The sequence below is a fragment of the Arachis hypogaea genome, chromosome 7 (assembly GCF_003086295.3).
Source record: "Arachis hypogaea cultivar Tifrunner chromosome 7, arahy.Tifrunner.gnm2.J5K5, whole genome shotgun sequence".
NCBI lineage: Eukaryota > Viridiplantae > Streptophyta > Magnoliopsida > Fabales > Fabaceae > Arachis > Arachis hypogaea.
Window position 1 is genome coordinate 23,596,842 of NC_092042.1, and position 22,900 is coordinate 23,619,741.

Sequence of the window (22,900 nt, forward strand, 5' to 3'; positions counted from 1 at the left end):
TGTAGGCAATCAACTTTTCTATCTCTCAGCTCCATGTTTTGCTGTGTTTGATGGTGCATTTGTTTGTTTAGGTCCTTGAACGCATTCACCCCTTCAATATTCATCACTTCTTTTTCTGAGATTGCATTCTGTGGTTTCTCAAATGAATGTTGATTGTTGACTCCTTTGTCATTGAAGTTTGCAATTCCTTGGGCAGTTGTTGTTGCTTTAAGTAGGCCATCTGAGAAGTAGTCCACTGCTTTTCTTGTTTCTGGGGTCAATCCTTCATAGAAAGCTCGGAAGCCTACTTTATCAGTTGCTTTCTTGTATCTTTCCCATGCCTTGAAGAGTGGTTCTTCTTCTCCTTGTGTGAATGAATATACCCCCTCTTCCAGCTTGATGATCTGTTGGGATGAGGAGAATTTGGCCAGAAATTTGGTGACCAAATCGTCCCAACTAGTGATACTTCCTTGAGGAAAAGTTTCAAGCCATTGTGCAGCTTCACCCCTTAGTGAGAAAGGGAATAACAAGATCTTATAAGTGTCAAGATCTAGACCATCAGTTTTGATAGCACTACAAGTCTTCAGAAAAGTGGATATGTGCTGTTGAGGATCCTTCAATGGATTTCCGTCGTAGGAACAATTGTTCTTGATTAGTGTAATGAGTGGTGGCTTCATGTCATGTTATTCTTCATCTGCAGAGACTTCTTTTCCAATGATAGCTTTTCTTCTGACTTTCCTATTTTCATGTGGCATGCAAACAATCAGGAAGGACAAACAACAGCACTCTTGAGAATTGAGTGTAGTTAGTTGAGACAAACTCTCAAACCGTTAGTGAGTTGATAGAGGCAATTCTTCAAACAGTTAGTATGTTAGTCAAAATTAAAGCAACAGAAAAGAAAAAGTGCTTGATCTAGATCTCCACTTCACTTAATCATTGTCAATCTATTTCAATCCCCGGCAACGGCGCCAAAAACTTGATGGTGTTTTTGCATAAAACAAATTTTCCAACACACAAATCCAACCGGCAAGAATACCGGGTCGCATCAAGTAATAAAACTCACGAGAGTGAGGTCGATCCCACAGGGATTGAAGGATTGAGCAATTTTAGTTTAGTGGTTGATTTAGTCAAGCGAATCAAGTATTGGTTGAGTGATTTTGTAGCCAACAGTAAGTAAATAGCAGGAAATGTAAAGGGAGAGGGGTGAATTGCAGAAATTAAAAAGAACGGAAAGTAAAGGTGCTGAATCTTAAAGAACAAGAAATTAAATGACTGAAACTTAAAGGGCAAGAAATGTAAATTGCAGTAACTTAAAATGCAAGAAATGTAAACTGCTTGAATGGAAATGGGAGTTGAGGATTGGGAATTCAGAATTCAAACAATGGAAATTAAATTGCAACAATTAATAAAGCAGAAGTTGAATTAGAAACAACTAGAATCCAAACAGAAATGGGAATTAACTTGCAGCAGAGGTTCACAGAAGAACCAAAAGGAAAAATGGCATCTCAGGACTTAAGAGACTAGAGAGCAAATTCTAGATCTCAATTGCCTTCCCAGATCCAAGTTCACAAAGAAATTGACAAGAATTTAAAGAAGAAGCAGTAAAGGAAATGAAATTAAACTCAATTATGTAGAAGAAGATTTAAAGAGATTTTGAATGGAGATTGAGACAGAATTTCCTCAATTCTTCACACCCAAAACTCAAAACAAGAAACGTAAAAATGCTCAAGCAAGAACGAGGAAGAAGAGAGATCAATTCTCGTCCCCAATTCTCTGAAATTTAGAGAAGTCTCCAAGAGAAGGTTCAAAAGTTCAAAAATAAAAAATGAAGATTCAAAGCTCAAAAGAAAGATCAAAGTTCAAAAGTAAAGTAAAGGTTCAAAAGCTTCCTAATTACATCAAACTATTTCCTATTTATACACTTTCTATTCTTGGATCTTGGGATTTGGATGGGCTTTTGATTTGGTGAAGAAATGAATTAAATTAGATTTTTAATTCAATTTTTAGCCCAAAATAATTTGCTTCCAGGAGGCTGCCCTGCCCTTGTGGAGGGCAGGGCAGAAAATGATGCATCTGGCCCATTGGTGCGTGCGTGTGATGCGTTGGTGCGTGCAAGACGCTGCCCTGCCCTTGCGGAGGGCAGGGCAGAACTTTTTGGTGCGCCAGAATGGTGCCCGTGTGTGCTGCTGGTGCTGCCGAGACTTCCCCTGGTGCGCCAGAATGGTGCGCTGGCCGTGCACCACAAGATGCTGCCCTGCCCTTGCGGAGGGCAGGGCAATGTTTCCAAATTGAAGCCCCGTGTTCGATCCTTGTGTGACGCGCACGCTACCTCTTTTCCTTGATTTTCTTGGCACCAAAGTAAGGCTTAGTTTCTTGTTTCCTCATGGTTCCGTGTTCGATTCTTGTGGCAAGCAATGGTGAACTTTTTCTTTGAATTTCTCCCTTTGATGAGCCCGATACTGCCCTTGAGGAGGACAGGGCAAGGTTTTTACTTTCTTTGATCCAAGGCACAATTTTGTGCTCTGCCCTTGTCGTGGGCAGGGCAGCGTTGCCTCTCAAGGCTTGCTTGCTCATGTTGCCCTCCTAGAGGGCAGTGTGCCCTTGTGGAGGGCAATGCTTGCACTCCTCCTTTATGCGCCACGCCTTTTTCTCCTTGGGCCACGCTTTCTTAAGCCACGCTTCCTCTTTTCTTCTTTTCTTCACCTACAATAAACCAAAACAACTACTCAAAGTATCACTAAATTCACAAGGCTTATGAATCAATTAAAATTCACTTAAAATTAGTTTAAACCTCATGAATTAACATCAATTTAATGGTCGTTGCTTGATTTAAAGAAGTTATGCATTTTCATTCCAAATCTCTTACTTAGGATGCAAGAAAGTGCATAAAGACTAATAAAACAAGTGAAATTAGCTTGAAAAATGGGTATATGATGACTTGTCATCAATAATTAGTGCTCATCCTTCTTTCCAGCATAGTCTTTATATGTATGTATTCCCTTAAGAAATATACCCTCGAATGAACATATCAACTCCACTTTTGATTGGTTTCAAAGTGAGTGTTATATACACAATGATCTTTTATTTTTTTTCCCTCCATGGTTCAAATTTTTTAATTTAAATCCTGAATTAGTTTCATTTCTCTGTCTATAAATTGGATCCTAAGTTTCACAAGTCTGCTGCATTACTTCTATGCTTTAAGAGTATTTTAAAAAGTCTTTCTACTTATTCTGATTTTATTTTCTGAAAGTCAAGGTTATAAGTGTATGCAGTGAGAAAACAAGTTATACTCTTTCATTCTCATTCATTCTCTTCAAATGAACTTATGGGGGTTCTTTGATTTCTTTTTTTTTTGGGTTATATATAACTGAAGTGGTGTTTAAAAAGAAAGTACTACTTTATTCGAAATACCATTATAGTAAACATTAGTTGGTTCTAAATTTCTTTAGTTTGGTTAAAATTTCATAAAATGTCTCAATCTTATGCTACTGCAAGATTATATAGAAAAAATTATTTACAGAGAAAGAGAGGACAACAAGTTGAAGATAGAAGATGTCAGTTTTTCTATATTCACTTTTGGGTTTTTTTTTTAAAGAAATTAAAATTTACATATTTTCATTACAAATGTTTGTTACTATTATAAAATTGGTGTTCAATTAATATTATTGGTTGGATTTCTATGCTTTATTGTTTGATGTTGTTCTTACTTCTAATATTTCTCTTATTTTAAGTTCAAATATATTGGTATGTGGTATTTATTAACTTACCTGTTTAATTTTTTTTATCTTCCCATAGTTTTAATTTTACATTTAAAGTTCTTTTTTTAAAGGAATCAATTATTTTGCAAAATACTCCAATTATTAATGCCAATTTCATATTATCAGGTATGAATTTATTGTTTCAAATTTTCTAATTTCTTCGTTAACTTAGAAAGTATAGTTATCATTTATATTATTTTTTCAATTGTTTTAAAATATAAAAGGACTCTTTTCTAATCATTGTTATCAAGTTGGTATTTTTTGTCTATTTGTTTTGGTTTATATATTTCATTATTGAATTAATTTTTGTATATTTTATTTTTTTATGTTGTTTATTATGCATTTAGTTATTAATAAATTCATAATTCATGATTGTTTGTTTAAATATTTTTTTGACGTGTATATTTTTATATTTGATTTATTTATAATAAGTTTTTTTTGTTTCATAATAAAAACTCAAATCAAGATGACTCTAAAATATATAATCCTACTGTAAATTCTTGGAATGAGCTTTGGTTTCCTGTTGATTATCCACTTTTTTTCATAAAGTGAAATTCAAGGTATTTCAGTATACTTATAATTGATTTATTTATGAAGTTTGCATTTTTTGTATTAATTTAGATATAATCTACTCATTCAGTATATTTAGTCACGTTATGTTCCTTTTATAATTTCAATATTCTGGTCGTAATAAATTTTATATGACATTTTTTTACCAAATATAATATGAAAAAAATAGTATTCATTGATTTTAAATACTTTTAATACAAGTGTCTCAAATTTGGTTAGATTATTATTATTATTATTATTATCAAATATTTATATTTTCAATTTGTAAACAATGAGTATCACTACAAGATTTATATATATTTGTGGGTATTTTTTAGAGGGGGTTTTTAAAAACCTCTGCAATTTATTTTATATGTGGCATTTTGATAAACTCCCACCAAATACCTAACAATAAAATCAATTACCACATAATTAAAATTTTTTCAAAATCCAAGAAACACTCGAAGAGAAATAAGAGAAGGGTGAGAGCTCACCGAAACCCTAAGCTCACTGTAGACATCTCCACCGCCGTCTCCATCGCCGCCGTCACCGCCGTCGCGGCCGCTAAAGTTAATCTCCTTTCTGCTTCTGCTATAAAGCTACTGAGATTGAGCTAAGGCGCTTCCTTCATCAACGCGTTTTCAGATCTAATTGCAATGCCCAAGCCTCTGAGATTGAGAGAAACCGCTTCTTCGGTTAACTCTCCTTGGACAATGACGCTCGTGTTCTCCATCGACATTCTATCCTTTCTGTACGCTCTTCTTTTCACTCATTCTCAATTTCTGGTTCTCCTTCTCTTTTCCTTTTTATTCATTTTCTTTGTTTTTAATTCTCAGATTCTGCATGATTTGTTATGTGATATAGCATTCAATGAGTTTTATTATCTATTGATTGATAACACTGTTTCAAATTCTCAAGCACTCCAAGTGTTCGATGAATTGTTTATTCTCTTAATTGAAATCCTGATAAATTGATTTGCTAATTTTTGAATTTTGATTTCGCGACACTTTTTCACTTTGATAATAATGTATATATTTGAAATCCTGATAAATTGATTTTATTTAGAAACAGCTATGTTGCTTGAATCTTAGATTACAATGAAAATCCATGTGAGCATGAATAACTTTACCTTAAATCCTCTTGTATTTGTGTTTATTGTTCTGTTCTCATCATTTAGCCTTTGAGGTGAAAAATAAAAGAAAGAAAGAAAGATAAGAAGAGATACTAAGTGTTTGAGACTCTACAGAGGCTAGATCCTTGAAGTACTGAAAAACTGGTTAGAGAAGAGCACTCAAGTTGTTGTCACTAATGACGAGCGTATATTAGGACTAGGAGATCTTGGTTGCCAGGTAAACATAGATACTGATTGTGGTTTCTTTCTTATTTAATTTGAAGTTTGTTGTTTGAATTTCCCATCATCAATGCATCTCTATCTAGTTTATTTTGATATATTAGTATTTGTATATATTTTATTTTGCAGGCTGTTGTTTTCACAGATATTAGTCTTGAGAAAGCTATTGAGTTCAATGATTTTTGCCACACTCATCAGCCTCATATTGCTTGTATCAAAACTGAAGTTAGAGGTCTTTTTGCAAAGGAAAAGCCAGTTCTGGACTCGGAACTTTGGCATGCATGTGCTGGTTCCCTTGTTTCTTTACCTGCAGTTGGGAGCCATGTGGTATACTTTTCATAAGGTCATAGTGAACAAGTATGTTGAAATATGATATTATTATTATTATTATTATTATTATTATTATTATTATTATTATTATTATTATTATTATTATTATTATAAAGTGATGATCATTTTTCTGGGCTTGAAGATTGTTTCTTGCCTCTTGTCTCTTTATCTTGTATTCTTGTTGCCTTAGCTTAGCATGATCTGATTTAATCCTCTTGGAAGCTCTAATGTAACTAGGCTGATTTTTTCTAATTTTTTCAGGCGAAATTTCTAATATGTTTCAACTTAAATATTTTTAAGTTGGTTGATATTTCTGAGTGTATTGAGGCACAGTTATCCAATCACAGACCCTGATGTGGAAGGTAATTAATTAAATTTGTCCACGTAAGTTAAATTCTTAACAAAAAATTTTTAAGTTGGTTAAATTTCTTTTAATTTTGTTGCTGAAAATATAACTTATTTTTATGTCTTTTCATTTTTTAATTTTGCTCTTTCGTTCTTTATTTACAAGTTGTATTCAGTTGAACGAAATCCATTGCAAGACTAGAACTTAGGTTGATAAGTTAAAGTTAGGTGAGGGCACGTGGTGGTAGGTCCTTGGGGCTCAATTATCTGCTATTGCTTTACATAATTACATGGAGTCCTATGTGAGTGTGAAGTGTGAAGTATTTTTTTCCTAATTTCATATGTGAGTGTGAAGTGTGAATCTTTGTTTTTTCCTTCCAATCATTTGAATTTAATTTCTTAATTAGCTGTTTTGCAAATGGATAATTCTAGATTATCTCTTCTCTTAATTGATCATCTTATAGATTGAGTATTGGATATATAATATAATAAGCAGCATTTAAAAATTAAGCTCTTTTATTGACATAACATCAAATGATCCAATAGGTGGCTTTTGAATTAGCTCTGTGCCTTCTTTAGAAGAGAAGGAAGGAAAAAAAAGTAAAATTTAAAAACTAAAAATTGATCTCTTTTTTTGGTGATTTCTGAAAGCTTATTAGCAAGATTAAGATGCCTTGCCCTTTTGTTTCAATCAGATAATTCCTCCTTGCTAGTTAGTTTCTGCCAATCAATCTAACTCTTACTAGTATTGATCAATTAACTGTTTTCTTTGCTACCTGCTCTTATCAGCTATCTCTTAACTAGAGTTTTGAGTTACTTCTATTTACTTATGGTTATTTGTTGTTAAGGCTGAGATTTACTCTAGATTGGAAGCATTTGTATTGGTGCACCCACATTTTCTAGCTAATACTCACCTTGAGAGATATTATGCCAATATACATATAAACAAGTTTTGATTAGGAAGTCAAGCATTGCTATATAATCGAGCCCAGAGTCTGGTCAAGTCTAGTTTGGTCAAACAGTTTATTTTCAATTGTAGGTTTATTTTTATTCTTTCATCCAGGAATTTATATATCATATTTTCTTATGAAGGTTTTGTTGGTCTTAGAATGCATGAGTAATTAAGTCCTCATCTGTTTATTTATATCGTGTTTTTCTTTAACTGCCTTTCGTCTTACCTTAAACTTAGATCTATCTCTCTTTAACTGCCTTTAACTGCCTATCTTTCAAGATTTGTTATTTGCTATAATTAAGTGACAGGTGTTGTTCTGAGCCCTGAGCTTAAGGCTAGCGGAGGAAACTTGCTATAAGTAAGCGGAGGAGACAAGATTTGTTATCTATAATTATTGATGTTGACTTTTCCAAAGATGCAGAAGCTTTTGTTGATGGATCTTGAGATCTTCCTTTCTTGAGAGCTTCCTCTGTTCTGTTGCAACTTTCTTACTGGTATTCCCTTTTATTCTGTATTTTTTTAAGTCAAGACATTAATTACTGTTATGTTAGGAGTGATAATTAGTTACTTTGTTTTGGTTGGTTGATTTGCATTTTGTATTTTTATTTTCTGTTCTTATTTTTTAAGTTTGACTTATAGAATATGTTTAAAATCAATGAGTATTTTTTACTATGTATGTGACTTAGGCTTTTTTACTATGTCTGTTTAAAATCAATGATTTAGGCTTTTTTGACACAGGCCTTTCTCTTATTACTGCTGTAAACACTGCCCTTTTTCCATCTACCAGTTTGATTATTTTCTATGAACATGATTCTCTATCTTTCTTTCTAATTGTGAATTATAATTACTTGATTAATTAACTATTTCCCTTGCTACCTGCTCTTATCAGCTGTCTCTTAACTAGAGTTTTGAGTTACTTCTATTTACTTATGGTTATTTGTTGTTAAGGATGAGATTTACTCTAAATTGAAAGCATTTGTATTGGTGCACCCACATATTTGAGCTAATACTCACCTTGAGAGATATTATGCCAAAGCAAAAACTGAGGTACAAAGAGCTTGAGATAGATCTAGCAGTTTACTAGCAGGGCTGTTCTGTGTAAATATTTTCGTATTTGTACTTTATCATCCACCACAATGCCATGCTGTAGCTTGAATTATTACATATCTTTGCCAACTTAGAATTTTGCTTCAATGTGTGATAGGCAAGGTTTACATAAAGTTGGGTGTGGAGATTTCTGCTGATGTTGAACTTGTAGAACCATTACAAGAATCCTGTATATGGCGACAAGCTAAAGGTTCAGCTACTGAAATTTCTGGAATTGATGATGGTCTAGGATCCATAGACAAGGTTTTTTCTTTGCCAATTGTAGCATTCTTTGGTGAAGTAGTCTAGTTCTGCAATATTATATGGAATTGTGTTTGGAACTATTGACATTGAGAATATTTTTATATATAGAGTTATATCTTATATTGAGAAATTGTGTTATAAAAGATTTAGTTTTTAAATTTTGATATTAAAAAATAAATTTCTAATTGAGAGTATATGAATGAGATGAGATTAATGAATGATTTGTAATTTAAAATAAATAATTAATTACAGGATTTGTGGAGGTTTGAAAATCACACAAAATAGTTAATTCTTGTTAAATTAAAAAATCAATTTGTGGGGGTTTTAAACTGCCACAAAAGTGATTTAAAACCGTCACAAAAGTCTAATATAAAACCCCCACTAAACACTCACAAAACCCCCACTGAATAGATTGTGGAGGTTTTTAAAAACTCCCACAAAAGACCTCGTGGCACCTCAAATTTTGGGGGTTTTAGAAACCCCCACAAACTATTTGGTGGGGGTTATAAACCTCCACAAATAAGAAAAAAAACCTCCACAAATAAACAAAAATCTTGTAGTGTATCCAGTGAATAATTTTTAAATCTTTAATTGTTTTACTGGTATATTTTTTTAAGTAAAAAAAATTAAGAAGCATTTAAGTCTTCATTTAATATAATTTTTTAATTAGTTAAACTTGTAAGGATTTGTTTATTATTTAAATTTTTTATTTATTTTTGTAGGTTGTCTCGATATTGGTGACCCTGTGTATACTTATTTATATTGTGGTGCGTCGTTTTAGTTACTAAAGCGGGTTGAAAAATAGTCAAGAATTAATCAGCCTCTTTTTACACTTTGTTGTTTTCAAGAAAAAATTCAATTACCGTATCTTCAGAAAGCTCCAAATTTATTATATAATTTGATTCATGGTCATGATAGTAAGTCTTTATAGTTTCAAAAGAAAATTCGGTATTATAATAGTATGTTTGCTTTCACTTCTCCTGGTGGTAAAGTAATAGACTCAGTGAATGATGGAACTGGCTCACCACAATTCATCATAAGTGGCCAAAATTATCATAGGATTGGAAGGTTATTACCTCAGACTGGTCAAGTTTTGAAATTTGCCCAATTATACATATATGACACAGAACATGAGTTAACGCATAGAGAAGGAATATTTGGGTAAGGTCAACTCTTACAAAAATTTTGTTATGATTGTTTGTAATTTTAATTTGTTTCTTTTATTTTCAATTTAATTTTTAGTTGGTAAGATACTAATATGGATGTAACTTTGATTATTATAATCAAAATGTTCGTATCTTATTGTTTAAATATTGTTGTTAAGATTCATTCTAATTATAAAAAATACATGTTTCTTCCTTTTAAGTAAAATTACTTAGTAATATTGTGTTACTATTTTTCTTAATTATAGGCAAAGTTTAAATATAGATAGACAGCTGATAATTGATTTGACCTAAATGATTGATCAACACAATCCCATAGCACAATCATTTAGAAGAGTGAGAGAATTCCATGAGAATCACCCGTCTGAGGTGTTTTCTTTGAAATTGTTTAGTCAAAAAGAACGTGATCGAGGAGTTTATAATTATTCTTCATGCGATGAAGTTGCTGCTTTGGTTGTTGGTGATTTTGATTCTTCTGATACTGGTCGTGATGTCATTGTTAAATCTACAGCTGGCCAACTTCAAAGAATATATGAGATACATGCTTTATATTGGCCATTGCAATATCCCTTACTTTTTTCTTATGGAAAGATGGTTATCAATTGGGTATTCTTTACCGAGATATTCAAGATATAAATGTTGCAGGGAGAAGGACTAGAGTATCCATGCGAGAATTTATCTGTTTTCGTTTGCAAATGAGAGAGCATGAGGATAGCATTATTCATAAGTCTAGAAGATTGTTCTAACAGTTTGTTGTTGATTCATTCTCTATGATTGAGTCACAGAGGCTTTATGAAATCAAGAAAAAAAGAGCACAATTAGAGGAGAAGTCTTACAAGGTATTGAAGAAGCTATGTGACGCGATGATACTGAAGCATCATCAATTGGTACTCGAGTGATTTTGCCTTCTTCCTTCACTGGTGGTAAACGTTACATGTTTAATAATTTCCAAGATGCTATGGCTATTTGTAAGCATTTTGGGTATCCAGATCTATGTCTTACCCTTGCAATCCTAACTGGCCTGAGTTTCAAAGATATACTAATCGTGATCAAGTTTCAATTGCTGATCGGCCAGACATTGCTTGCCGAGTCTTTCATGCTAAGATGAAGTGTCTTCTTAATGATCTTAAGAATGGTGTTTTTTTGGTCCTCTTAATGCAGGTATATCAAATATAGAGAATTCTATATTGAATTTATGCTTACTTATAAAAATTTCTATATTTTCAGACATTTTTTTACTATTTAGGTATGTATACAATTGAGTTTCAAAAAAGAGGTTTGCCATATTTACATATTCTACTTTGGCTTGATGGAAGGAATAGATTGCAGAATATTGAAATTGTTGATGAGTTGATTTATGCGGAACTTCCTAATCCTATGAAGTTTCCACATTTGTATAGTGTGGTTAGTAAATACATGATTCATGGCCCTTATGGTAGGGTAAGACCAACTTCTCCATGCATGAAAGATGGAAGATGCTCCAAGTTTTATCCGAAGCAGTTTGTTAATTATACGAGTTTTGATGAAGATGGTTATCCTATTTACAAGCGTCGAGAAAATTAGTGTTACAGTTAAAAGTCATGGTGTTGATCTTGATAATAGATTTGTTGTTCCATATAATCTATTATTGTTGATGAAGTACCAGACTCATATCAATTTGGAATTTTGCAACAAGTCAAATATTATAAAGTATCTTTTCAAGTACATTAACAAGGGTCCAGATCCTGTAACTGCAACCATTAGTCATTCAACTGAGACAACTCATTCTTTTGAAGTGGTTGATGAGATCAAACAGTATTATGATTGTCGGTATCTTTCACCTTGTGAATCTATGTGGAGAATTTTTGCATATGAAATTCATCATAGATGGCCACCTGTGCAAAGACTCAGATTTCATTTACCTAATTAGCAGCATGTTGTGTTCGATGATCATGATACTATTGGCTCTGTTTTAATAAGAAATAGAGATTTGATGACAATGTTTATTGCTTGGATGATGGCTAATCGAACATATGTTGAAGGGCGAACACTAACATATGTTGAGTTTTCAAGTAAATTTGTTTATGATTTACAATCTCGACAGTGGAAACCAAGAAGAAGGGGATTTTCTATAGGAAGATTGAGTTTTGTTCATCCTTCAACTGGTGAGCTGTTCTATATGCGTATGCTTCTCAATGTGCAAAAAGGATGCACCAGTTTTCGAAGTATAAGGACTGTCAATTCTGTTTTATATGATACATTCCAAGAGGCATGTTCTGCAATGGATTTTTTAATAGATGATAATGAGTTTGTCTTGGCCATTAATGAAGCGGCTGAGTTATCTTCTGGCGCCCAATTGAGAAAACTTTTTGTTTCATTGTTAATATCTGGTTCTGTCTCTAGGTAGGCCCGTTTTATTTTGGAATCAAACTTGGAAATATTTATCTGATGATATCATTTATTACAGGCGAAGTGAGCTTCATTTTCCAGGTATTTACTTAATCTTTAGTTTATCTTTTTTATTTATAGGATTAAGAAAAACTCTTAACAATAAATAAATAGAAAATGATATGCACAAAGTTTGGAATACATACATAGCATGATAGGGAAAATTTTCAAACGATACAAATTTTTGATATCTTGATGAATTTACTAACTGAAAAAAAAATATATTGCAGGAATAACAATGACTGACGAAGAGTTACAAACATTTTGTCAAATAGAGATAGAGAAATTGCTACAGGCCAATAGAAGATCATTAAGAGATTTTGCTGGTATGCAGCTTCCTAATGTTAATTTGGTCTCACAATTTAGTAATTCTATAGTGTTGCGTGAATTAGAATATGACATTTCTGTGATGCTTGAAGGACACGATTCAAATTTTCCAAAGTTGAATGAAGAACAGAAGTCAATCTATGATAGGATTATACATTGTGTTACTAACAAGGAACATGGGTTGTTTTTCATTTATGGGTTTGGTGGGACTGGAAATTTTTTTTTTATAGACTCTTATCTGCCAAATTGCGTTCTCAAAGAAGAATTGCTATTAATGTTTCTTCAAGTGGAATTGCTTCATTATTGTTACCTGGTGGTAAGACAACTCATTCTATGTTTGGTATCCCAATTGAATTGAATGAAGATACTATTTGTAGAATTCCGAAAGATAGTCCTAAGGCTGATTTAATTCGACTTGCTGAGTTGATTATTTGGGATGAAGCTCCAATGACTAACAAGTTGGCATTTGAAGCTTTAGATAGAAGTTTTCGAGACATAATGACGTCGATTTCAGTGTCTTACAAAGATCTACCTTTTGGAGGAAAAATCATTGTTCTTGGTTGGAGGTGATTTTCGACAGGTTTTGCCTGTTATTCCTAAAGCTTCTTGTGCTGAGATTGTTATGGCATCAATCAATTCTTCAATTCTTTGGAAGCACTTTGAAGTGTTGACGTTGACAAAAAATATGCCGTTAGAAAGTGCTACAAATCAATCAAATCTGGAAGAATTGAAAAGGTTTTCCGATTAGATTCTTTAGATTGGAGAAGGGCATATTGAGACAATAATTAACGAAAAGCTTTTAGTTCAAATTCCAAATGAGTTTCTGATTTTTCCTTCTGATAATCCAATTGATGATATTATAAATGCAATTTATCCTAACATAGTTAGAAACTTTGATGATACTGGTTTTTTTTTTCAAGATAAAGCCATATTAGCTCCAACAGTAGAGATTATTGAAGAAATCAATGATCACATTGTTCAATTGCTACCTAGGACAGAAAAAGAGTATCTAAGTGCTGATTCTATATGTGGTAGTGATGCTTATTGTGACGTTGATGTTGATTGGATAAATGCTAAGTTTTTGAATCAAATAAAATATTTAGGGTTATCGAATCACTCATTGAAATTGAAGAAAGGTGTGCCTATTATTTTGTTGAGAAATATTGATCCAGCTGGTGGCTTATGCAATGGTACTCGCTTTATTGTTAGCGATCTAGGAACAAATGTGATTGGAGCTGAGATTGTCTCAAGGAGTCACATTGGAGATAAAGTTTTCATTCCTCGGATGAATTTAATTCCGAGTGACACTGGGATACCTTTCAAATTTCAACGGAGACAATTTTCTATAAACTTGTGTTTTGTAATGACTATCAATAAGAGTCAAGGTCAAACTCTATCCAGTGTTGGACTATTCTTGCGTCGACTGGTATTTTTTCATGGTCAACTCTATGTCGCTATTTCTCGAGTGAAGAGCAAAGATGGTTTAAGAATTTTGGTATCTGGCGAGAAAAATGATGATTCTACTTTAACTCATAATATCGTATTTAAAGAAATATTTGATAAGATTTTATAATTTATTTTGTTTTGCTTTTATATTAATGTTATTTTATGTGGTGGTTATTTTTTGTAATGATACTGCTTTATTGTATTAAATATAAAGATAAATTAGAATGTTAACCTATTTTATATGATTCAGTTTTTATTCAAATACGTTTTAACAAATTATTTTTCTATTTACTAAATTATATTTTTATGAAAATATCTTTAAAAAGTTTTTTAATTGGTAAAATATTTTTTCTTAATATATTCTTAAATAATTTTTATTTATTAAATTTTAATTTTATCAAAATTTTTTTAATAAAAATTATATTTTACTATTAATTTCCTAATATCAATGCACATTTTTTTAACATTAAATAAATTTTTTTATCAATATTATATGTATAACAATTAATAATAATAGTTAATGAATTAATAAATAATTAACAAAACAAATTCCTTCAAATCAATAACTCACTAATCCTAAAATCCTAAACTTACTCTCACCTCCACATTAGAGAAAAGAGAGCAGTCATTCTCCACCAGTTATTATTACCGTTTTAATTTTGATTCTCTATCCGTTTTATTTTTTATTTATATTTTTGTGGTAAATTGCTAAAAGAGAATTGAAAAATATTTTAGAATGTTATAGTATAATTTATTTACAATAAAAAAAGATAATTATAAAAAATAGCAAATTAATGAATTACATGCTCACATATAATCTTTTTATACTTTTTAAATTTGACTAAATTAAAAAAATTAAATGATTTTTGAATTTATAAAAAAAATTCATGGGATATATATTACTAAATTTACACTTTACTATTTCTCATCCTTTTCTTTTAATTTTTTTTTATCTTTTTTTCTCTTTTTTTCTTCTATATTTTAATTTTTAATTTTTTTATTTTGTTTAATATATCTTTCGATCATTATTTTTTATTATGTATGCATTTTGTTATATATATATATTTTTTGGTTATTTATAAATGCATAAAATAACATGCTCATTCTATTTTAACTAATTATATTTACTCATTCTAATTGAAATATCAAATTATTTATTTTTCATATCATGTATAAGACGTGCAATTGTACGAGTCTTCATACTAATTTTAATACATTTTAAGAAATCACGAGAATGAGCTACATTATTTTCCGTATAATTTTTTTAATGAATGGATCTAAACCGATTTGAATCAATTAAATCTGAATCGGATAAATTCAATTATTCAAATAATTAGGTATTGATTAAAAATATAATTTAAAAATTAAAAAAATTAAAAATAATCATCTAAATATTATAAATATGTAATAATAATAAAAATATTTCATGATCGATTTAAATTTAAATAATTATTATAATTTAATAAAAGACATTAGGGTTAGAAGATAAATTGTATATATATTATTAGATTTTATTTTATTTTTTAATTAATATTAAACTAATTCAATAATTGATTTAGTTTGAATTTTGTGATCTCTAAATTAATATTCAAATCAATTAAAATTAGATTTGATTGGATCTGATCTAATCGTACCTAATTATCCATAAGGTTTATAACCAATATAATCGAATCGGGTCGGATCGGATTTGATGAGTAATTGACTTACCGAATCCTGTGGACACCCTAATTTACAATTTCAAGTCATAAATTAGACCAACCAAATTGCTTATGAAGCAAACATGTTCTGTACAATACCTCGCGGAAAGTAGAAGGAGTGGAGTACTCGGTGCATAGGAATGAGATATGTTGTCGCTGCTTTTGAGCTCACCTATATTCAATATTAATGAGTATTATGATTCTATGCAATTTCACTTTCAACAATTAAACATTTCACAAAATGATATTCTATGCTAATTATGCTCATGAATTACATCAATTACAAGTAAAATTAAAACTCAAAACATACAATAATGTTTTTTAATATAATGGCTAGGATTACTATATATTGTTAATACATTTTGAAACTTTATTTAATATAAGGAAATTTTCTTAGCATGTTAGTAAAAAAAGCTCTATATATACTACTTACCATCTTTAACCAAAACCCTCTAGCTAAGGGGCACTGAATTATTTGGCATGGAAAATAATACCATATAAAGTTCACAATATGATTGCTTTAATTTCCAACCTGAAAATGTATGGAAAGATATAATGAAATAATAATGGTCAAACTTGTACTAAATCTGAAAGGGAAGTAACACACTGCTACTATGCTGATCTGCTTCCTGAAAATATGTTTATGAATAAAGAAAGCAATAGCCAGTAATCACATAAAGTTGTTTAAAGATATCTCCATTTTATAATTAATACATACACATTTTTATTTTTTGGTCTCAATTTTTTTTTTACTCAAAACCATGCAAGCAATTATTCAAAGATTTCACAAAATCCAAACTACTATATATCTCTCGTGTGATCAAGCTATATATATATTGGAGTTAGTTCATGAGTTGTTTTTTCTCCCTGCCAAAGTGAAAAAAGAAAAGTACTACCAAGTGGGTCACATATGGCCATTAAAACTCACAAATGCAACATTGTTCAGATGATTGCTGAATCTTGTGCAGTAAAATTTGGTACAGATATATTAATACTTACAAAAGGGTTACTATTGAAGAAGATGATGTGTAACAATCAGCTACAGTAGTTGTGTACTGGAGGCTGCTGCACCTTTTTTTTCTGTTCAAATCATATATAAACATGCATAGCTGTTTTTTTTTTCTTTTCTTTTTTTTCCTTTTTTATTTTTTTTTTAACAAATGAAGGCAACAGAAAGAAGGAGCTCCCTTCAGTCCAACAACATAGAAAAAGAGGTATAATTTTTTCTTTTATTAATTTAACAAAACAATATTCTTCTTTTTCTAATTTGTAATTGGACTGGAGGAAGCTCCTTCACTCTTGTTCCCTCCTAATGTGAGCACATCTCCTTCCTTGTAGATGACTTTGATCTTCTTGATTGACATGATTGAATACTAAGAAAATGAACACAAATCATATACCCTAAATTTGAACACTACTTAATTTGGTTGGGATCTAAATTGTGGTTTGACACTTATAGTAAAAATAACAATCTCTTCCACTAGACTTAATAATAATTCATGTTGAATTTTTTTAATGTAGTGATAAGTAGATGCAGAATGTGTAATTCTAGATCAAGCAAACAAATAAGAAATCAATTAATTAAAAAACTTTTTTTATTGGTAAGTAGTGTATCATTAAGAAAAATTGTATACAGTAACCACTAGAAAATTAATAAACCAAATTAAAAGCTTTCCCAAAAATAAAAGAACAGAAAAGAAAAGAAGAGAAAAGTTTAAGCAAACACGATGATGAGGGTAATATTTACATAATTATAGTATATTTATCATATCTTTTACTTATTTATTTATTGAAAAATCATGTATTCAGACTTTGTCAAATAAATCAATGGTTGCAAACCAGCTGCTAAGAAAAGAGTTTCAAAAGTTGGAAAATGTTCATCATTTTGATCTGAAAAACCAAATCCGATGATGTTAGTGCAAAGCCAACTAACTATACTTATGATTAGTTAACATGAAAGTTAAGCAAACACAAACTAAATTAAATTAAATATATAAGTAGAAAGGGATTTAATTTGTTGGCACAAAATTCCACAAGGTTATATAATAAGTTTCAGCAAAAAGAGAACTTTAAACAAGAAAACGGGAAAAGGTGAGTTTTTGGAATGAGAAACTAGCTACCATATATAGCTGCAAAAACCAGATGATGATGATTTATTTTTCCATGCAAGAGTATAAATAAATAAATAAATAAATCTTACAAAGTAATATATATGCAACCAAAATTAAATTTAATTTGCATAAAAATTGGCATCAATTAAACCTATAGGGTACACTACAAAATAAAAATCTAACATCTAGAAAAATTATAGGTAGCAACAGATCACTAAGAAAAGGATCCGGAACCCTAATTTCCAGGAACATAGGGCTAAGAATGAATTAAGAAGATGAGGAAGAAGAAGCAGACAAATTAAATATCACTGGAAAATAAAAATTGAAACTGAAACTGAAGAAAAGATATCTGAAATCTGAAAAGGCTTTCCTTATTAAAGTTTGGGTAACAGAGAGAAAACGATCTTGAAGTTGAGTAACTAGGAGAAGTGCCAGAAGAAACCCTAATTCCGATATGATTTTATTGATTTCTGCGCTATGAAGTAGAAGCTAAGAAAGACTATTGTTGAGTTATAAAGAATTGAGTCACTCTAAAAATATAGTGGCCAAGAGAGAGAAAAAAAAGATGACATTAATTAATTATAAATTTTTTTTTTAAGTTTTTCATAGAATTTTTTAACTCGACAAGTTAAGAACCAATCCGTTCTGATATTGAGCTCTATTTAAGAGTTTGCTGCTAGAGTCAATGAGTTGCTGCATGCACAAAGTAGAATTTGAATCATCGACACTTAATTAAACGGATTAGTGGACTAACCACTAGAACAATCCAACTTGATTAATTAATTATATAATTTAGTAAACATTATTTGTTTTTCAATGAGAGAAGATAAAGAAAAAAAAATTTCTTGGCCATAAATGAAGGGTCGTTGTCTTCATGAGAGTCACAGAGAAGAAAGTGAATCCAAGATGAAAAAAAATATTCCAGGGCAAGAGGTTCCAGGTGAAAAAAGTGACTAAATTTTAACCACGAGTAATAATGCTACATTATGAAATATGATATGTATATTAAAAATTAGACACATTTGTATATTTTAATTTACATATTTTTTAATAAAATAATTACTATTAAAAATACGATATGCCAATAAATATTATTTTGTAGCAAAACTAAAAAGTGACTATATATAATTGAAAGATGAGAAAACAAACGTAATAATAATAATATAATAATACTTTACAGTATTCAAATTAAAAGAAGTAATCATCGTAATCTATTTACTTTGAAAATCCTAAAGAAAAACCCGCATAAATTAATCCTGCTATCAGTGTGGTTCATATATGTTATTTGCATTGCAATTACTACTACTACTGTTCGATATGCTGGCATAATAAATAAATAATAATGTATACTACATTTTATAGTTCAGATTTTTAAGATATCATGGAGGATCCATGTCCACTAATTTATTCAGATTTATTTAGCTTTAGGTGAATTGCGTATGAATTTATGCACTTTAAAACAAGTGCGATATGCCACATAGTTTGTGCACTTAAATTTGCGAGCCAGGGAATCCCTGAAACGAGTCAATGATGCTTCAAAAGAAAAAAGTACCGGCCAGTCGGCCACCATGCATGCTCTTATTGCTAGCTAGCACTGAAGTTTGTAATTAATTCGATATTGCTTAACGTTATTTGGAAAAACTACTGTTCAAACGTGAACTACTGCCTCCCTTAAAAAAACGTGAAAATAAATCCATTCTCTATCTTTTCTGCTTTAAAAATTTTCATATTTGTATATAAATAACTTTTATTATTAATATAAGTATAAACAATTTTATATCATTTTAGCTGTACAACAAAAATTGTTCACCTATATTACTGTTTTTTAAATATAAAAATGTCAATTAGAGAAAGAATACCACAACAAATTTGAAAAGAGAGAGACTCCAAAGAGACAAGAGAAAGAATCCCTTGCATATTACCGGTTTTATTACTTTTATATTCGAGTATGTGAGAAAATAGCAAATAACAATAATTATAATAATGTCAATAGTAAAAGCAATATAATATGAGCCTAAAATTAATGTGTCTCAAATCTCAATGATATGGTTATATAATAATATAATAGATTCATGTATAAATAACTGAAGAACTCAAACTAAATATCCCATCAACAATACAAGAGATGGACACTACTAATTTTAATCAAGGTGGATTAATCAAGTAATTATCTTATCCATTCGCTTAAATAAATATTAAGAGCTCAAATTTAATTGATAAAATTAAACAAAAAAAAAATCAAAGTTTATATATTTAAATGAGTCAATTGTATTCATAAAAAAATTATTAATAAATTGCAACCATGAAAAAAAATAAGTGATTAATAAATTATTAACAAATTCAAAAAAATTAACAATAATAATTAATAATTAATTCAAAAAATTAACAAGATTATCTCAAAAAATTAATAATAATTAATATTAAGTAATTCAAAAAATTAACTCATATAAAAATAAACTCAAAAAAGTTAACAATAATTAACTTATAATAAGTTAATAATTAATTCAAAAATTAACAAGTTAAAATTAACTTAGAAAATTAATAATAATAATCACTAATTAATTTAAAAAATAATTAACTTAGACAATAATAAATTCAAAAAAATTAATAATAATCAACATATAATAAGTCAATAATTAACTCAAAAAATTAACAAGTTAAGATTAATTCAGAGAATTAACAACAATTAATAATAATTAACTTAGAAAATAATTAATTTATACAATAATAAAATCAGAAAAATTAACAATAATCAACAATAAGTCAATAATCAATTCAGAAAATTAATAAGCTAAGATTAACTTCGAGAATTAACAACAATCAACACTAATTTACTCAAAAAATTACTTCAGACAACAATAAACTTAAAAAAATTAATAACAATTAACTCAAAAAATTAACAAGCTAATTATAACTATACTCTGGAATTAGCAACAATCGACAATAAGTCAATAATTAACACAGAATAAACTTAATAAGCTAAGATTAACTCAGAGGATTAACAACAATCAACACTAAAATTAACTCAGAAAATAATTAACTCATACAATAATAAATTCAAAAAACTACAATCAACCAAAATACCATCAACTCAGAACAAACCATAAATTACACTCTAGCTAACCTAAAATTATTTAATTTCTAATTAGTATCAAACCCAAATCACACACTTCATTAAAAAATTTAATCAAGAATTTAAGTAAAAAACTTAATAAAATCCTAAACAAACAAAAAAATCTGGAAAAAAAATTACTTCTAATGGCACTACAAGAAATTCGTCGGATATCATCGGATTAACCGGTGAATTTACCAAGAAAATCAGCAGGTAAAATGTTTACCATCGAAATAAATCTAACCATATAAATTTTTACCGGATAATTTTTTCGTCCGCCGATAATTGTAACACCCTACTACACAGAGTTTTATGCCTAGGACTTAAATCAGGGGTGACGAGGCACTACAACCTCTAAAAGTAAAAATACTTATATATGTGACAAGAGCAATATAACTAGGAACCTTCAAAAAAAACGGTACAATCAAAATAAAAACAAAGGTACAACGCTCATGGTCAATTATAAGATGAAAAGCTTATACAGAAAACCAAGAGACAGATATATACAAGATTCCAACCGGTAAATATAATCAAGCTCTAAACTCGACCTGCGAAGCAAAGGCCGGCTAGACAATACCCTAAACCCAAGCTACAAACCTTTTTCTCCAAGTCAATCTCTAGGATGGACAAAATATAACATATACAAGGTGGAGAATCTATATACATGTGTAAACATAAATAAAATACAACCCTGAGTTCCAAAAGTTCTTCGCTTCCACAGAGTCTCTAGAATGCTCAGTGCGGTGCCGCCCGACCTACATCTGAAAAATAACATGTATGGAATGAGAACAGGGGGTTCTCAGCATGGTAAAGGTGCCCGCATAGTTAATATAAAAGGTCTCGGAAAAGGCAAAGGCAATCTTAGAACTTCGACACTCAAATATAAAGCTTAGAGTTAAAGTTTAAAACCATAATATAAGGTGGGCTATCTAAGGTTTTTAAATCTAATTCTGTTCTACTTATTTCACTACTACAAAAACGGAAGATAGCGGCGAACAATTAACAGTTGTTATGACAACCGCCGCTATCTGATGGTTTTCCAGCGGTTTTAGTGGTGAACGCTGGAAGAACAGCTAATCTACCTTTTCTTTGGTGATATTTCAATCTCCCCTTCCCTTAGTCTCATTTTTTCATGTGTTACCACTTTAACGCCGCTACCATCAGACACACCCTTTTCCCTCTTTCCTCTCTTTGGAAAAATATTCCCAAACCATGCTAACCCTAACCTTCTTCCATGAGGTACTATCGGTGATAGATTCCAGCCTCCATCGCCTCCAACCTTCATCGACGTACCCATCGCAGATTCAGATCTGTTCTAGCTACTTTCCTACGTCTGCTTCTTCTGATTCAGATCCTTTGCTAAAGCTCCACGTCGGACGAGCCTTTCGTCTTTGGATCTGCAGATTCAGACTCCGCGCCTCTATTTTAGCTTTTGTTGCTATTGGTGCCTCTTTCTTTTTGCTCTGCTTATACTTCTGGTTTGTTCTTTTTGGTTTGATTTGTTCTAAACTTTCTTTCTATGCACTTTGAAATTGGTTTTGCACATTTTTTATACTCAGTAATTGCTTGGCTTCATTGATGGTATGTCTTGTTTGCTTTTCAAATTTAATTTTGTTGCTTGACTGACGATGACATGGGTATTGTACAATTTATTGATTTGTTATTTTCTTGGATATGTTGTACTGGCACTTGATAAGCTTGTTCTCCACCATGAGGGTGTTGAGATATTATACTCATTAAAACAAAGGTAGATTTCATTACTTGCTTCCTCTAATTTGATGGCGTTTACCTATGTGGGGTTGTGTCGTGTTTGCTTTTCAAATTTAATTTTGCCCAAGCTCCAAGTTGTAACAATAATGAACATTATTGGTATGCTAGAGGACTAAGATATTTTATTAATTTTTTCATGACTGTTCTTGTAAGAAGATTATTTGATTTCAAACTGTAGTCAAGTAAGTACAATCATGTAATTAGAATTAATGTGCCTTAGAATAACTTAGTTA

General features: G+C 30.5%; 1 long non-coding RNA gene across 3 annotated transcripts; it reads right to left on the reverse strand.

Annotated features, from left to right (window-relative positions):
• Positions 1-1,740: 1,740 nt before the first annotated feature.
• On the reverse strand, positions 1,741-18,295 carry LOC112702818 (uncharacterized). 3 transcript variants are annotated; one of them, XR_011863828.1, is made up of 4 exons: positions 16,674-18,295; positions 16,108-16,206; positions 15,774-15,846; positions 1,741-2,682 (listed from the first exon to the last, which is right to left on the reverse strand). It is a non-coding gene; the product is annotated as an uncharacterized lncRNA (long non-coding RNA). The 3 variants fall into 3 exon arrangements; XR_011863827.1 differs by lacking the exon at positions 1,741-2,682 and adding an exon at positions 13,120-13,249; XR_003154284.2 differs by lacking the exon at positions 1,741-2,682 and having other exon boundaries at positions 15,559-15,846.
• Between the last annotated feature and the right edge of the window lie 4,605 nt (positions 18,296-22,900).